Source organism: Bubalus bubalis, chromosome 22, assembly GCF_019923935.1.
Source record: "Bubalus bubalis isolate 160015118507 breed Murrah chromosome 22, NDDB_SH_1, whole genome shotgun sequence".
Taxonomy (NCBI): domain Eukaryota; kingdom Metazoa; phylum Chordata; class Mammalia; order Artiodactyla; family Bovidae; genus Bubalus; species Bubalus bubalis.
In genome coordinates, this window is record NC_059178.1 from 1,846,429 (window position 1) to 1,859,698 (window position 13,270).

General features: G+C 47.9%; 1 protein-coding gene across 8 annotated transcripts in view; it reads left to right on the plus strand.

Annotated features, from left to right (window-relative positions):
- RNF152 (ring finger protein 152) overlaps positions 1-13,270 on the plus strand; it is a 72,845-nt gene that overhangs the window by 11,861 nt on the left and 47,714 nt on the right. The window contains exon 1 of one of the 8 annotated variants that reach the window (XM_025273729.3): positions 4,681-4,965. The exons of 6 other annotated variants lie outside the window; for them this stretch is intronic. The gene's annotated coding sequence lies outside the window, so the exon portion shown is untranslated. Of the gene's footprint in view, positions 1-4,680; positions 4,966-8,781; positions 11,905-13,270 lie in introns of those variants that run through there. One more of the 8 variants, XM_025273724.3, reaches the window with a different exon arrangement.

Below are 13,270 nucleotides of genomic sequence, written 5' to 3' on the forward strand. Positions count from 1 at the left end.
CACTTTGGATTTGACTCCAGACTGATTATACCTTGTTTGTGAAATCTGTCCGTGCAGATGCCAAGCCCTGTCTTTAATATACTCCTTAGAATAGCATCCTCTCGGGGTCAAGTCCAGTCTGCAGTGGAAATTGAACAAGATGCTGTCCAGACAATTTAGAATTCCTTGTAAATTAGGAGGGCAGTGATAATCAATTTTGAAGTCTAGGCGTGATTCAGCCTCGGTCTTCTGGTTGGTTCAGGTTTTGTTTTATTCCTTGTTCTTGACTGACTTGGAGAAGGCAGTGGCACCCCACTCCAGTACTCTTGCCTGGAGAATCCCATGGACGGGCGAGCCTGGAGGGCTGCAGTCCATGGGGTCATACAGAGTCGGACACGACTGAAGTGACTTAGCAGTTTGACTGACTGCAAAAGGCGTCGCCACGCGCGTCTGTTTCCACGTTTCGTGAACGTGGTTGGCATCGACTTCGCCAGGACCCTAGGTGCCTCCCCTCACCGTAGGAGGAAGCGGTTCTGCACGGGCTGACTTGCCTCCGGGTTCTGCAGTCTGCTTCCTTCCCATTTTAACTTCTCTTTAGAGATTCTGACTTAAAAAGAAGCAGATATCTTCCTTTTATGAGGCTTTTTAGTGCTAGATGACTAGTGTCGTTCAGTATAACCTATGGTACAGTTAGATACACTTTGTTTTCCCAAAGCTGGTCGCAGAGAAAAATAAGAGACAACAGTTTGAGGGAGGAAGAATGTGAGTGAAAAGAACAATGAGGTAAATAATTGTGTTGGACTGTAGTATTCTTAAAATTTTAATTTTAGCTTTAAAAATAAGATCCACGGTTGTTTACCTGGTGGTATTGGTTTGTAATTAATAGCATCTTGCCCAAGAAAATTGAAGTTGCTATTAATAATCTACAAAACAACGTGACAGCCCGTCAGGTGCTTTTCTTCCCAAGCTTGGGTGGCTTCTACAGTGCATTTTATGACAACTGAAAGACAGTTTTGGGGGGTAGAGGAGATGGCTACGGTAGACATGTTTATTATCTGTTTCAGGTGAAGTGCTAAGAGTTTTAAGCATATTATTTGGGAGGGAAGTTTCCTAAGATTCTGGAAACTTCTGTAACTTCTTCAAGGTCACATAGGGAATTTACGCCAGAGCTGGGGTATGAACCCGGGAGGACTGTGCTGGGGAGCTGGGAGCCACTTTCGAAACTGGGATTCAAGACGGGAAGAAGCAACACTTTTCTGTTTTAACCCAACAGGCTCAGTGCAGTGTAATTTAGGAGGAGATCTGCCTTCTGCCCTGTGCTGTCCTTGGGAACAAGGATGGACGCATTTGGTCAGCCATCTGCCTGAGCCAGTTGCGTGTTGGCTTGGTGGCAGCATGGTTTGGAGGACTCCCCAACAGGTCCTGTTGGGAAATTTGCAGTGAGGTTTCTGGCTATTACCTGACTTTGCCCTGTGCTAACAAGTTCCTATGGAGTCTGACAGTGGGAAGTGTTTCTCTAGAGACCACTTGACTGACAGCCCGTGTGTGTGTGGCTGGGAACTTGAGACTTTCATGAATACATTGCTAAAAAGCACGGAATAAACAGGCAGTTTTTGCTCACCTTCCTCTCCTAGTTCTTATTTCCCCCCCAAACAAAAAGGGAATAAATCATATCCGTTCATATTGGCATTCCTTTGTTTTTGCGGTTCCCTTTTTCCTGGAACCACTTTTTTTGTCCACCCCTCCCTGCCAATAAAAACACAGCTTTCTGATGGAAAACCATGAGTATATGCTTCGTTCAAGACATCTTTCCTGTTCCATTTGTACTATGGATTCTCCTCCAACTCTCTCAAGCAAAATTAAATTTTCCTTCCATTTTTCCCCTTAAATCCCACTTATCCCCATATCTGATAATTCTACATATGCTTGCCTCACCTGCTCCACTGTGAATTCTTTGACTGTAGGACTTTGTCTTGTTTAAGAGCTTGGGTGAGTGAATGGAGGAACCAACAAGCAGCAGATGAACAGACTATCGATACGTGGATTTGGATTTGCTGGGATTGGTGAGTGTGTGTGGTAGTGGGAAATGGTGGGAGATCCAAGCACTGATGTGTATGCGGTTCTGGCAACTGGCTCGATGCTTACCAAAACAGCATTATTGCCATTTGGGGCTGGTTAACTCTGTTGTGGGGAGACTGTCCTGTGCCCCAGGGGACGCATCCCTGGACTCTGCCCACTAGGTGCCAGTTGCTCAGTTATGGTAACCAAGGATGTCTCCAGACATTGCTGCATGCCCCTTGAGAGTCAGAATCGCCCCAGTTGACACCCGCTGTCCTGGGTTACTTTCCGCATGGAGGCGGGGCCACGTGACTGGTTCTCACCAAGAGAATGTGTGTGGGAATGAGAGGTGTCGAGAGGCGGGGTGTTCCTGCGCATCGGCCGGGGAGAACCAGGAAGCCCTGAGGTACGGGGGAGTCATAGGGGGAAGGAGCCTGGGTCCTGAATGACCGTGTGGAGCAGAGCCTCGCGTGCCAGGCTGCACTGGGCTGCAGTGTGAAGACATTGAACCACACGGCATTAGCCAGGGAGGCCTGGGGCACGTGTTTCAGCAGTCAGTCTACCTTCGCTGGGGAACTTCCCCGGCGGCTCAAGGGTAGAACAGTCGGCCTGCGATGCAGGAGCCGTGGGTTCAGTCCCTGGGTCGGGAAGATCCCCCGGAGAAGGAAATGGCCAACCACTCCAGTATCCTCACTTGGGAAAGCCCATGGCTAGAGGAGCCTGGTGGGCTGCAGTGTGTGGGGTGGAAAGAGTTGGACAGGCTTAGCGACTAAACAGCCGTACCCACTGCCTCCCTAACCTTCCCTGACTCTTGGGATTGTGCTGGGGCAGCCGTGCCAGTATTCCAGGTAGTGAGTAAAAGCAGACACTCTAACCGTGGACAATGAGAGTTTGTTTATTTGTTCTTGTGAAGGGAACATCAGTCTTACTGCTAAAATTCTTTTGCGTTCTAAAATTTATCAGAAAACAAGAGGGTGATAAACGTGGATTTATTATTCTACCAGTCTAATAATTCTGACCTGTGAATAACAAGCAGCCCTGAGCTATAAATATTTTCAGTAAAAAGTAATAAAACATCAGATGTCCCAGCAGTTCTCATTTCCCCAGGTAGGAATATGTGCCTGCAACACAAGTTCAAGTTCAAATATTTGCGGCAATTTATGTTTACTGCATCTTCCTATTTGTGGGGATGACAGATGTTGATACCCCATAGTCACAGCTGTTCCCCACACCGTTAGTAAGTAAATCGCTATATGGTGTGATGGACTTTGAAAATGGACTCACATATGCTTCTGTGCTGCTGAATGCAGCGGAGTAGTGTTCTTTAAAAAGCTGAACCCAAAGGCTCGCTTATCAGACCGGAGTCAGCACCTCGTACTAGATTTCCTCTGAAGCCACTGATTGTATTTGTGGTGTGTCTACGTCGAGCCGCTGTCCGGAATGCGTAAGTCAGACAGTTTCCTTTGGCACCCGTCTGGATGACAACAGCGGGCTTGTTTGCAGGACACAACGGCAGATTGTGGGTGAGCCCTTCGTTGGCTGAAGCCTTTGTTTGGAGTCAGTGGTCTCCGAGCCTGCCCTGTTTGCAGTGTTCAGTCCACTCTACAAAGAGCCACCCCGGTGAAGGTCACCTGTCCTCTCAAGCAAACACTCCCACTCAGCAGACAGAGCAGATTTGGCTTGATGACTTTAAGATGGTAAAGTCTCTCTTTTTTCTAGAAGAAATCCCGCTAGGCATCTTAAGAACCAAATATTTTTGATTCTTCTGTTTTTCATCCCATATAAAACATTTTCACAGTAATAAGAATAAGAGTAGCTAATACAGTATTTTGGTCATCTGACGCCAATAGACGACTCATTGGAAAAGTCGCTGACGCTGGGAAAGATAGAGGGCAGGAGAAGAGGGTCCACAGGATGAGATGCAGTGAACATGTACTTGGGCAAACTCCGGGAGATGGTGAGGGACAGGGAGGCCTGGCGTGCTGCGGTCCATGTGGTTGCAAAGAGTTGGACACGACTGGGCGACTGAACCACAAGCTGATACAGCTGGCACTAACGCTGTGCTGGGCTCCTAGGTGTTTTGCATACAGTGTGTGCATCATTATTACAGTGGTCTTAAGGGGAAGCTACTATTAATATCTCTAATTTAATTTCTCCATGTTCAAGAAATTGGGGTGCAGAAAGGCTAAGTGATTTACCCAAGGCCACGAGAGGAGTCAGTGCCAGGGCTGGGGTTAGAACCCGGCCATCAGTGGCTCCAGGGTTTATGCTGTAAGCCACTGCGGCATGCTGCTGCAGATTTTCCATTCTGTTAAGATGACTCACTTTCTCTGAGATGTCCTGTATTTTTATGACTTCAACTAACATCTGTATATGATAATTAAAAAGAGTTATTGATGTTATTGCATTATTTTTTGCATGGGTTGAGCATCATTTCCTTGCTAAGCTGTCAGCTGATGGTCTTGTGTCTTCCATAACTCTTGGCACAAATACTTCTTGTAAGAAAGTGCTAATTTAGTGCATTGTTTTATTTTCATATAGGAGGTGGGGCTTCCCTGATGGGTCCGACAGTAAAGAACCCACCTGCCAATGCAGGAGACGTAAGAGACACAGGTTCGATTCCTGGGTTGGGAAGATCCCAGAAAAGGAAATGGCAGCCCACTCCAGTATTCTTGCCTGGAGAATCCCATGGACAGAGGAGCCTGATGGGCTACAGTCCCTAAGGTCACAAAGAGTCGGACACGACTGAGTGACTAACACACACATATAGGAGGTTACCTCTGTAGGAGGAAGAACAGTGTGTATGCACAGGACTCAAATGCTAGGTGATAACTGGATGAAGTGGCCTTGGAATTCAGAGGAGGACAGATGGCTTCCTGCTAGAGAATGGCTTCCTGGAAGAAGTGGCATTTAACGATCCCTGGAAAGGTGGGTGTAGTCGTCTGGACAGGCGGACAGGTGCAGTGGCATTTCTGCAGCAACAAGGTGTAAGGGAGGGTGGATCTTCTCTTCTGGACAACAAAAGATGCTTTCTGACTGAAGTATGGAGTAAGCAGGACTTGTAGGGGGGAGGATTAGAGTGGTTGGTGGAGAGGGGCTTTGGGATTTATTTGGCAGGAAGCCACTGATGACGTAGGGGCCGGGGAGGACGAGGTGTGGAGCTGTGCTCTCAGAAGCTTAATCTGGCTGCAATGAGTGTGGATCGGGGGGGAGGACAAAGGTGGGGAGGCCAGTGGGGGCCAGAGCAGAGGCGGGGAGATGGACTCCAGGAGAGGGGCCGCAGGAGTGGGGGGCTGCGCATGAACACGGGAGGCGTTCCAGAGCCAGAACCGGTAGGATTTCGAAGACCGATTGAATGAGGGGTGAGAGGGAAACAGGTTTTCAAGTTTGAGGTCCTGGGTGAAGAAGGGTGGTAACAAATGTAAAACTGCAGGGGAGGACCGACGTGGGAGACATCAAGAGTCCACTTTGGAAACTTAGCAGGGAGGTCAGAGCCGCCACTTGGAGGGTAACCCACGTCCGCATGGTCATCACGAGTCTGAGGTTGAACCGTGTTGCCAGTGGGAGAGAGACCCTCATGAGGGCTGGCTGTGAGAGGACAGAGGTCAAAAGAGTGGTGGGAACAAGGGAAACGTTTCCTGAGCAGAGGGCGCTTGAATGTGTTGAAAACGGAAAGTGGTTTGTGACTCCATGTCGGTGCTTCCCTGGTGGCTCAGTGGTAAAGCATCCGCCTGCAGTGCAGGACTTCAGGTTGTCACACAGCTCGATTTCTATGTGTTACTCCCAGACTGGTTACGATTTCCTCTAGATTTAAAATGTTTTACAGACTGTGCGTGAGGATTGCTGTCTATGGGCCCCTGCCTGGAATACGGGGAACCTGCTTGGAAGACCCTTTCCTCATCTGAGCCGGGTCACTCTGGCCAGCATGCATGTGTGCTCAGTCGCGTCTGACTCTCTGTGACCCCATGCACTGTAGCCCACCAGGCTTCTGTCCATGGGATTTTCTAGGCAAGAATCCTGGAGTGGGTTGCCATTTCCTCCTCCAGGGGATCTTTCCAACCCAGGGATCCTGCATTGGCAGGTGGATTCTTTACCACTGCACCAGTTGGGAACCTCACCAACCCCTGGCTTGGGGCCAGCCAACCTGCTTGCTCTTGTATTCAATTCTGTCCTTCCGTTCTATTCTTCTGGGCTTCCCAGGTGGCACTAGTGGTAAAGAGCCCGCCTGCCAGTGCAGGAGATGCCAGAGACGCAGGTTTGACTCCTGGATGGGGAAGATCCTCTGGAGAAGGAAATGGCAACCCACTCCAGTATTCTTGCCTGGAGAATCCCAGGGACAGAGGAGCCTGGTGGGCTGCTGTCCCTGGGGCCACAAGGAGTCGGACGCAGCTGCGCGCACACACTTTCTGTTCCTCTATTCTACTCCACCCTGTCATTCAAACTATAACTCTTCCTTTAGTTCCCTGCTCAGATCCCTTCACTGAATCCCCAATTATTATTTAAGTCTGTGTGCTCAGTCGTGTCTGACTCTTTGTGGCCCCATGGACGGTAGCTCTCCAAGCTCTTCGGTCCATGGGATTCTCCAGGCAAGAGCACTGGAGTGAGTTGCCATTTCCTTCTCCAGGGGATTTTCCCAATCCAGAGATTGAACTCGTGTCTCTCGCCTCTCTTGCATTGGCAGGTGGGTTCTTTACTGATTGCACCCCCTGGAAGCCTTGATAATGGCCCCTAAAAATTACCTTTACTGCCTTCTGTGTCTGTCAGACCTTAGTGCAGGTCCTGGGCATGGCCAGCTGCAGGCTCTCTGAGGGCTGGGTCCACCTTATTCTTCTTTGCATTCTGATGACCTAACTTGCTATTTTTTTGACCAGTAAATATGAGTGTGAACTGTTAGGCCTTTAACTAGTTCTCAGTCTCCTTAGGGATTGCAGAGATCTAACTCTTTTTTGTATTTCCTGTGCCTTTTTGGATATCTTCATGGATACTGGTCGATTAAAGGCAGTGCCCTCTTTGGGGACACTGCATCTTGACAGCCCAATCTTGTGTCTGCACTCGAAGTGTAATATGTTAGTTACTACCTTTGACTTCGTTTATACTTGTCTACTGTTGGAAAGACGTAGTGACTGTCTTGATAGAGTCTTCTCTTGATGTGGTGTTATGTTGTGGCTGCAAGGACAGTCTCAGGGCACATTGCCATGAACTTTTTGTTCAACCCAGGGGTTTTCCCTTTGGGTTTAAGGTAAGATGTTGAGTTAGGTTTTCAGGGAACAAAATAGACTTAGAGCCCAAGTGCGTGCAAATGGTAGTAGAAGCATGAAATTCATATTTATATTTCTAAAATTAACTTAATCAGACAAAATTCATTTAGTATGGTATGAAAAATGGTTGTGAATAAACAGAATGAAACTATGCTTATTAAGATAGATTAGGAAAATACTTTGGGGAGTAAAGCAGCTTTAATTTTCCTTTCCTGAGGTTTGTTTACTAATAGAATCTTGGCTCCGTCAGTCTCAAAAAACTCCTAGCAGGTAGTACTCATTAACTGGAATCTGCTGGTCCAGGCTCTGGCCTATTTCATTTTCTCAGAAAACAAGCCCACTTTCTCTGGTTTATGGAGAAAGAATTTTTACTCCTTCAGAGAATGTTCAGTGGGCTGATGCTCGTAACTCACTTCTGAAAAGTGAGAGTTCAGTATGTTGGAAGAGGAAAAAGCGAGTGGGGGCGCTGGCCCCAGTGCTGTGAGAGGTAAGGCCTGCCAGTCTTTAAGTATGGAGATTGCAAAATTTTGGGTAATTAAATATCTTTGAATTGGATTTGTGCTTTTATAAGTGAAAAAATTGCTACTATGTACTTCAGTTAAATTCAGTCACTCAGTCATGTCCGACTCTTTGCAACTCCATGGACTGCAGCACGCCAGACCTCCCTGTCCATCACCAACTCCCGGGGTTTACTCAAACTCATGTCCATTGAGTCAGTGATGCCATCCAACCATCTCATCCTCTGTCACCCCCTTCTCCTCTCGCCTTCAGTCTTTCCCAGCATCAGGGTCTTTTCAGATGAGTCAGTTCTTTGCATCAGGTGGCCAAAGTATTGGAGTTTCAGCTTCAGCATCAGTCCTTCCAATGAATATTCAGGACTGATTTCCTTTAGGATGGACTGGTTGGATCTCCTTGCAGTCCAAGGGACTCTCAAGAATCTTCTCCAACACCACAGTTCAAAAGCATCAATTCTTTGGTGCTCAGCTTTTTTTATAGTCCAACTCTCACATCCATACATGACTACTGGAAAAACCATAGCTTTGACTAGACGGACCTTTGTTGGCAAAGTAATCTCTCTGCTTTTTAATATACTGTCTAGGTTGGTCATAGTTTTTCTTCCAAGGAGCAAGCGTCTTTTAATTTCATGGCTGCAGTCATCATCTGCAGTGATTTTGGAGCCCAGAAAAACAAAGTCAGCCACTGTTTCCACTGTTTCCCCATCTATTTGCCATGAAGTGATGGGACCGGATGCCATGATCTTCGTTTTCTGAATGTTGAGCTTTAAGCCAACTTTTTCACTCTCCTCTTTCACTTTCATCAAGAGCCTCTTTAGTTCCTCTTCACTTTCTGCCATAAGGGTGGTGTCATCTGCATATCTGAGGTGATTGATATTTCTCCCCGCAATCTTGATTCCAGCTTGTGCTTCTTCCAGCCCAGCGTTTCTCATGATGTACTCTGCATATAAGTTAAATAAGCAGGGTGACAATATACAGCCTTGACATACTCCTTTCCCTATTTGGAAGCAGTCTGTTGTTTCATGTCCAGTTCTAACTCTTGCTTCTTGACCTACATACAGATTTCTCAGGAGGCAGGTCAGGTGGTCTGACTATGTGCTTGGCAGTCACTAAATCTAGTGTCTTGTCAAACTCAAGTCACCCAGTGTAATCCTCACAGTAATATAGGAGCAGGTTTTGTCCTCATTTTTTGGATGACCAAACTGAGGCACAGAGAGATTTAGCATCTTGCTCAAAGCTGTGTATCAAGTACAGAATGGAAGCTCAGCCAGTAGCATCAGTGTGCCAGTCCATGATGATACACTGATCTCGCAAAACTTCACAGTATTGAAAGGTACAAATAAAAAGCAATTGCTGCCAGGACTTCCTGCTGGTCTGGTGTTATTTAAGTCTCCCAGGTTAAGACTTTGCCTTCCAATGCAGGCGGCTCAATCCCTGGTCAGGGAGGTAAAAATCCCACATGCCAAAAAACCCGAAACATGAAACAGAAGCAATATTGTAACAAATTCAATAGAAACCTTAAAAATGGTCCACATAAAAAAAAATCTAAAAAAAGAAAAAATAACTGCTATTAGAAGCAAAATATACTGAAAACAAGCATCTTCAATGAAGATAATATTAAATATGAAATGCTAAAAATCTAGTTTTCATTTCAGTTACCCTGTGCTCTGGTCAGGATAGAATTATAATTTATCTTATTATGATAGAATTTATCTTATTATGGCCATTTTGTGTCTATACCAGAAATTCATCCCAAGATTATAGTGCAGTGAGTAGCTGCTGAATTATGTGACAGTTGAGGATATTGAGGTTATTTCAAGGGAAGTCTCCTCTGGTGGAATAGTCAGTGCTTTCCCGACGTAGGACAAGCTGGAGAGAAAGGAGGCCTGATTATGGATTTGTAACATATGATGGAGATGAGTAGGTTTTCAGCAGTGTTTTGGCGATTAAAAGTCAGACTGCTCAGAATTCATTCAGAAATTTTAACCATATGTATCAAGGTCATTAGCAATATTTCTTGGCTCTGGTATTTTTTTAAAATAAATGTTCATATCTAGCATGCTGTTCTATGAATCCCCCTTCTGAATGTCGGGGGACACCAACTGATTTGCTGCCCTCCTGACCTCAAGACCCTTTTCTGGAAGCTCCCTCATGAAAACTTTTGCCTTTTGCCACGAACACGTCTCGGTGAAAGGGGCTTACGCCCTCCCGAGTAAACGGTTTCCATTTTATACTCAGGAGAATCTGGGTCTACATGGGGTGAGTTGATAGCCTGAGGTCACTGCGATTCAGAGACGGCGTGAGTGAGCCCCGATGGGACGTTCAGCCTGTGCGGCTCAGGCCGCGCTGCAGGAATCACCTGACGCCCGCTCCGGCCGTCCAGCCCTTCCTTCCGACCGTCTGCCGTCTGCTTACCACAGACCCGCCGCGGGCGCACTCTCACCCCGCCGCCCTCCGGTCTTGGTTTGCCATTAGAGATTCATTCCTTGTGGTGTGGAGAAGACGACGGGAACTGGTTCCTGCGGCCTCAGAGCTGTATCCCTGCCCAGCGCCTTGTGATCAGCCTTGTGACCCTAGCAAGTCACTCCGCGTTCTCATCTCGCGGGGTCGCTTCTCTGCAGGTTCATACTGATAGCCCAGTGCACGGCCCACGTAAGGTGCTGGGTGCTGTTTTCAGTGTTACGGACATGTTAGCTCACCCGTTCTCCGAATAAGGCGGAGGGAGGAATCGGAAGCGGGCAGAGACATTTAATGATGTGTTTGAGACCGACAATCAGTATAAATTAGTTGTTTGTTCCTTTTGGGTTTTATGGCCATGAAAGTGAGAGTTGCTCAGTCGCCTCTCTTTGTGACCCCACAGACTATACAGTCCATGGAATTCTCCAGGCCAGAAAACTGGAGTGGGTAGCCTTTCCCTTCTCCAGGGGATCTTCCCAACTCACGGATCAAACCCAGGTCTCCTGCATTGCAGGCAGATTCTTTACCAGCTGAGCCACAAAATCGTCTGCTAAAACGTGAGTGCCCTTGGGTAGGGTTACACATTCACCTCCGTAAGGGTGTAATAGCTAACCCTGTGATTCAGGCTTCTACCAACCCCTCTGAGAAGCAGGTGCAGGGCTTGGGGGAGGACAGCGGAGGGGTCAGACGGAGGGAAGGTGAGAAAGAGGACGCAGGGAGTAATGTGATCGGGCTGGTACAGGCTCTGCTGAGACTTGGGGATGGGTGGTGGAGGAGTAAGGGGAGCTTCAAAGCAAGGCAGATCCACAAAGGATCCAGAAAGGTGAGGGGTGCTCAGTTCCAGCTGGGCCTCTCTTCCTGGGGTGGAGCTGGTCCCTTACTTTGGCCTGACTTGTTTCTCTCTTGGATCTGAGTTAGTGAGGCCTGCAAACTTTCTGATGGGAAGATAGGACTTTGATCCTTTCCATTTCTTGGTTAAACTTAAAAGAAGTCTTCTTCTCTCCACATCCTTAAAAGAAAGGAGGGATGAGTGATGTCCTGAAGCAGAATCTCCAGGCAGTGGCTCTGAGGAGACACATGGGGCGCTACTTTGGGGGGATGGCAGGGGTGTGAAGGGGCCGCGCCAGTGGTGAAGAAGCAGGGGTAAGGAACAGCTGGGTTGGGGGGGGGGGGTTTGTTCTCATCCTTGGGTAGAAGAGGCCAGAGCAGGTGAGAGTACTTGGTGGAGATGGGCTCTGTGGGAGGTGAGCAGACGTGGACAGGAAGATTTTTAAAATGCCGTTGCTTGTGTGTGTTTGCAAGAATAAATCCCATCCTCAGAGGCTGTGATCGGTAAAGCTTGTTTGGTGTGCACAGGCCACGCTGCCGCTGCAGTGGAATCTGGCCACTGAAGGCTTCCTGCTGTGCTGTCTACACCCCACCCCACCCCAGCTGTATAACCCTGAAAGCAGGGGACTCGTGTTAGCTGCGGGTCCAGTAAGGTGCTATTTCCGTATTTTCAGTTCTTTCTTTCCAGGAGAGGCTTGAGAGGGGTGGAAGGATGTGGTAGGAAGGACAGATGGCGATGCAGGACTCAAGCTGGCGAACGTGCCCACTTTTCCCTCCTGAGTTGAACTGAGAAGGCACAAGCTCAGCGTGTAAGTCTGTATCACGGAACACAGGTGCTTGCCATGAAGCCCAGTTACACGACTGCTGGCATGGCTTCCTGTCCAAAGGTGCCTCTGCTTATGCACCTTCCCATTCTGTCTTTATTTCATGGTTCCTTGTATTGTTAGCAGTTGAAAATTTGAGAGAAATTTTGCGTTTCTGTGGATTTCCCTCATTAGAATTTTGTGGTGATGGAAATGGTTAAGACTGGAGTTCCTTGAACTAGTCCTTCCTACAAAGAAATGGAGAACTTAGAATATTCCTAGAACACACAAGCTTAACCAAGATGTTCAGTTCAGTCGCTCAGTCGTGTCCGACTCTTTGCAACCCCATGAATTGCAGCACGCCAGGCCTCCCTGTCCATCACCAGCTCCCGGAGTTCACTCAGTCTCACGTCCATCGAGTCAGTGATGCCATCCAGCCATCTCATCCTCTGTCGTCCCCTTCTCCTCCTGCCCCCAATCCCTCCCAGCATCAGGGTCTTTTCCAATGAGTCAACTCTTCGCATGAGGTGGCCCAAGTACTGGAGTTTCAGCTTTAACATAATTCCTTCCAAAGAAAAACCAAGATGTTAGAATGTTCTAAAAACCTTTTCTGAGAACCTGACGTGCTTATGAAAGGTTGTTTTTATGAACAATGGATGCTTTTCAGTTTTTCTGTTTAATCATTAAAGTGGGAACCCTAAGAAACTCAAGAATGGGCAACTCTTTGCCTGCTTTTCAGTCCCTTGGGAAGAGGGCTGCGTGCCCTTTCTGTGGAGCCACCTGGAGCGCCTGGTCCTGACTGTCCTGCCCCGCACCGTTCCTCTGCGTAACCGCAAGGCAAAATACGCTGCACGCGTCTCGTCCATTTAGCAGACAACTTGGAAGGTGCTTCTAAAGCCCATGCTTATCCTGGTGACCTGAGGTGGCCTCTGGATGCCCAGGGCAGTGGGTGCCCTGCAGGGTCAGCTAAGGGTGTCTGGGCTGGACTGCCCTGTGTCCTGAGGTCTCCAAGATGACACTGAGCAGGCGTGGCTGCTCTTGAGACATTGAATAAACGGGGAAGAAAAGAGACAAGTTAGAAAATATTTGGCAAATGCTTCTCCCTGGGAGCAACACCCCTGAACATAGCAAAGATAGTTGCTGTGAACCGAAGGGAACACTTCGGTGAAGGCCAACCTCTAGGGTCAGGAGCTTACTCTGAAGGCCTGTGACGGCCGCAGGTGAGGTGCAGGGACAGGAAACCCAGCATGGCGCGTGATCCTGTTACCAGGAGTCTCCTTGGAAGAGTTTATGAAATAGAGCCGGGGGCATCCAGAATGCCCCCCAGGGGCTCGTTAAGTTCTAAGAAGGTGAGGGAAAATGATTTAATGTA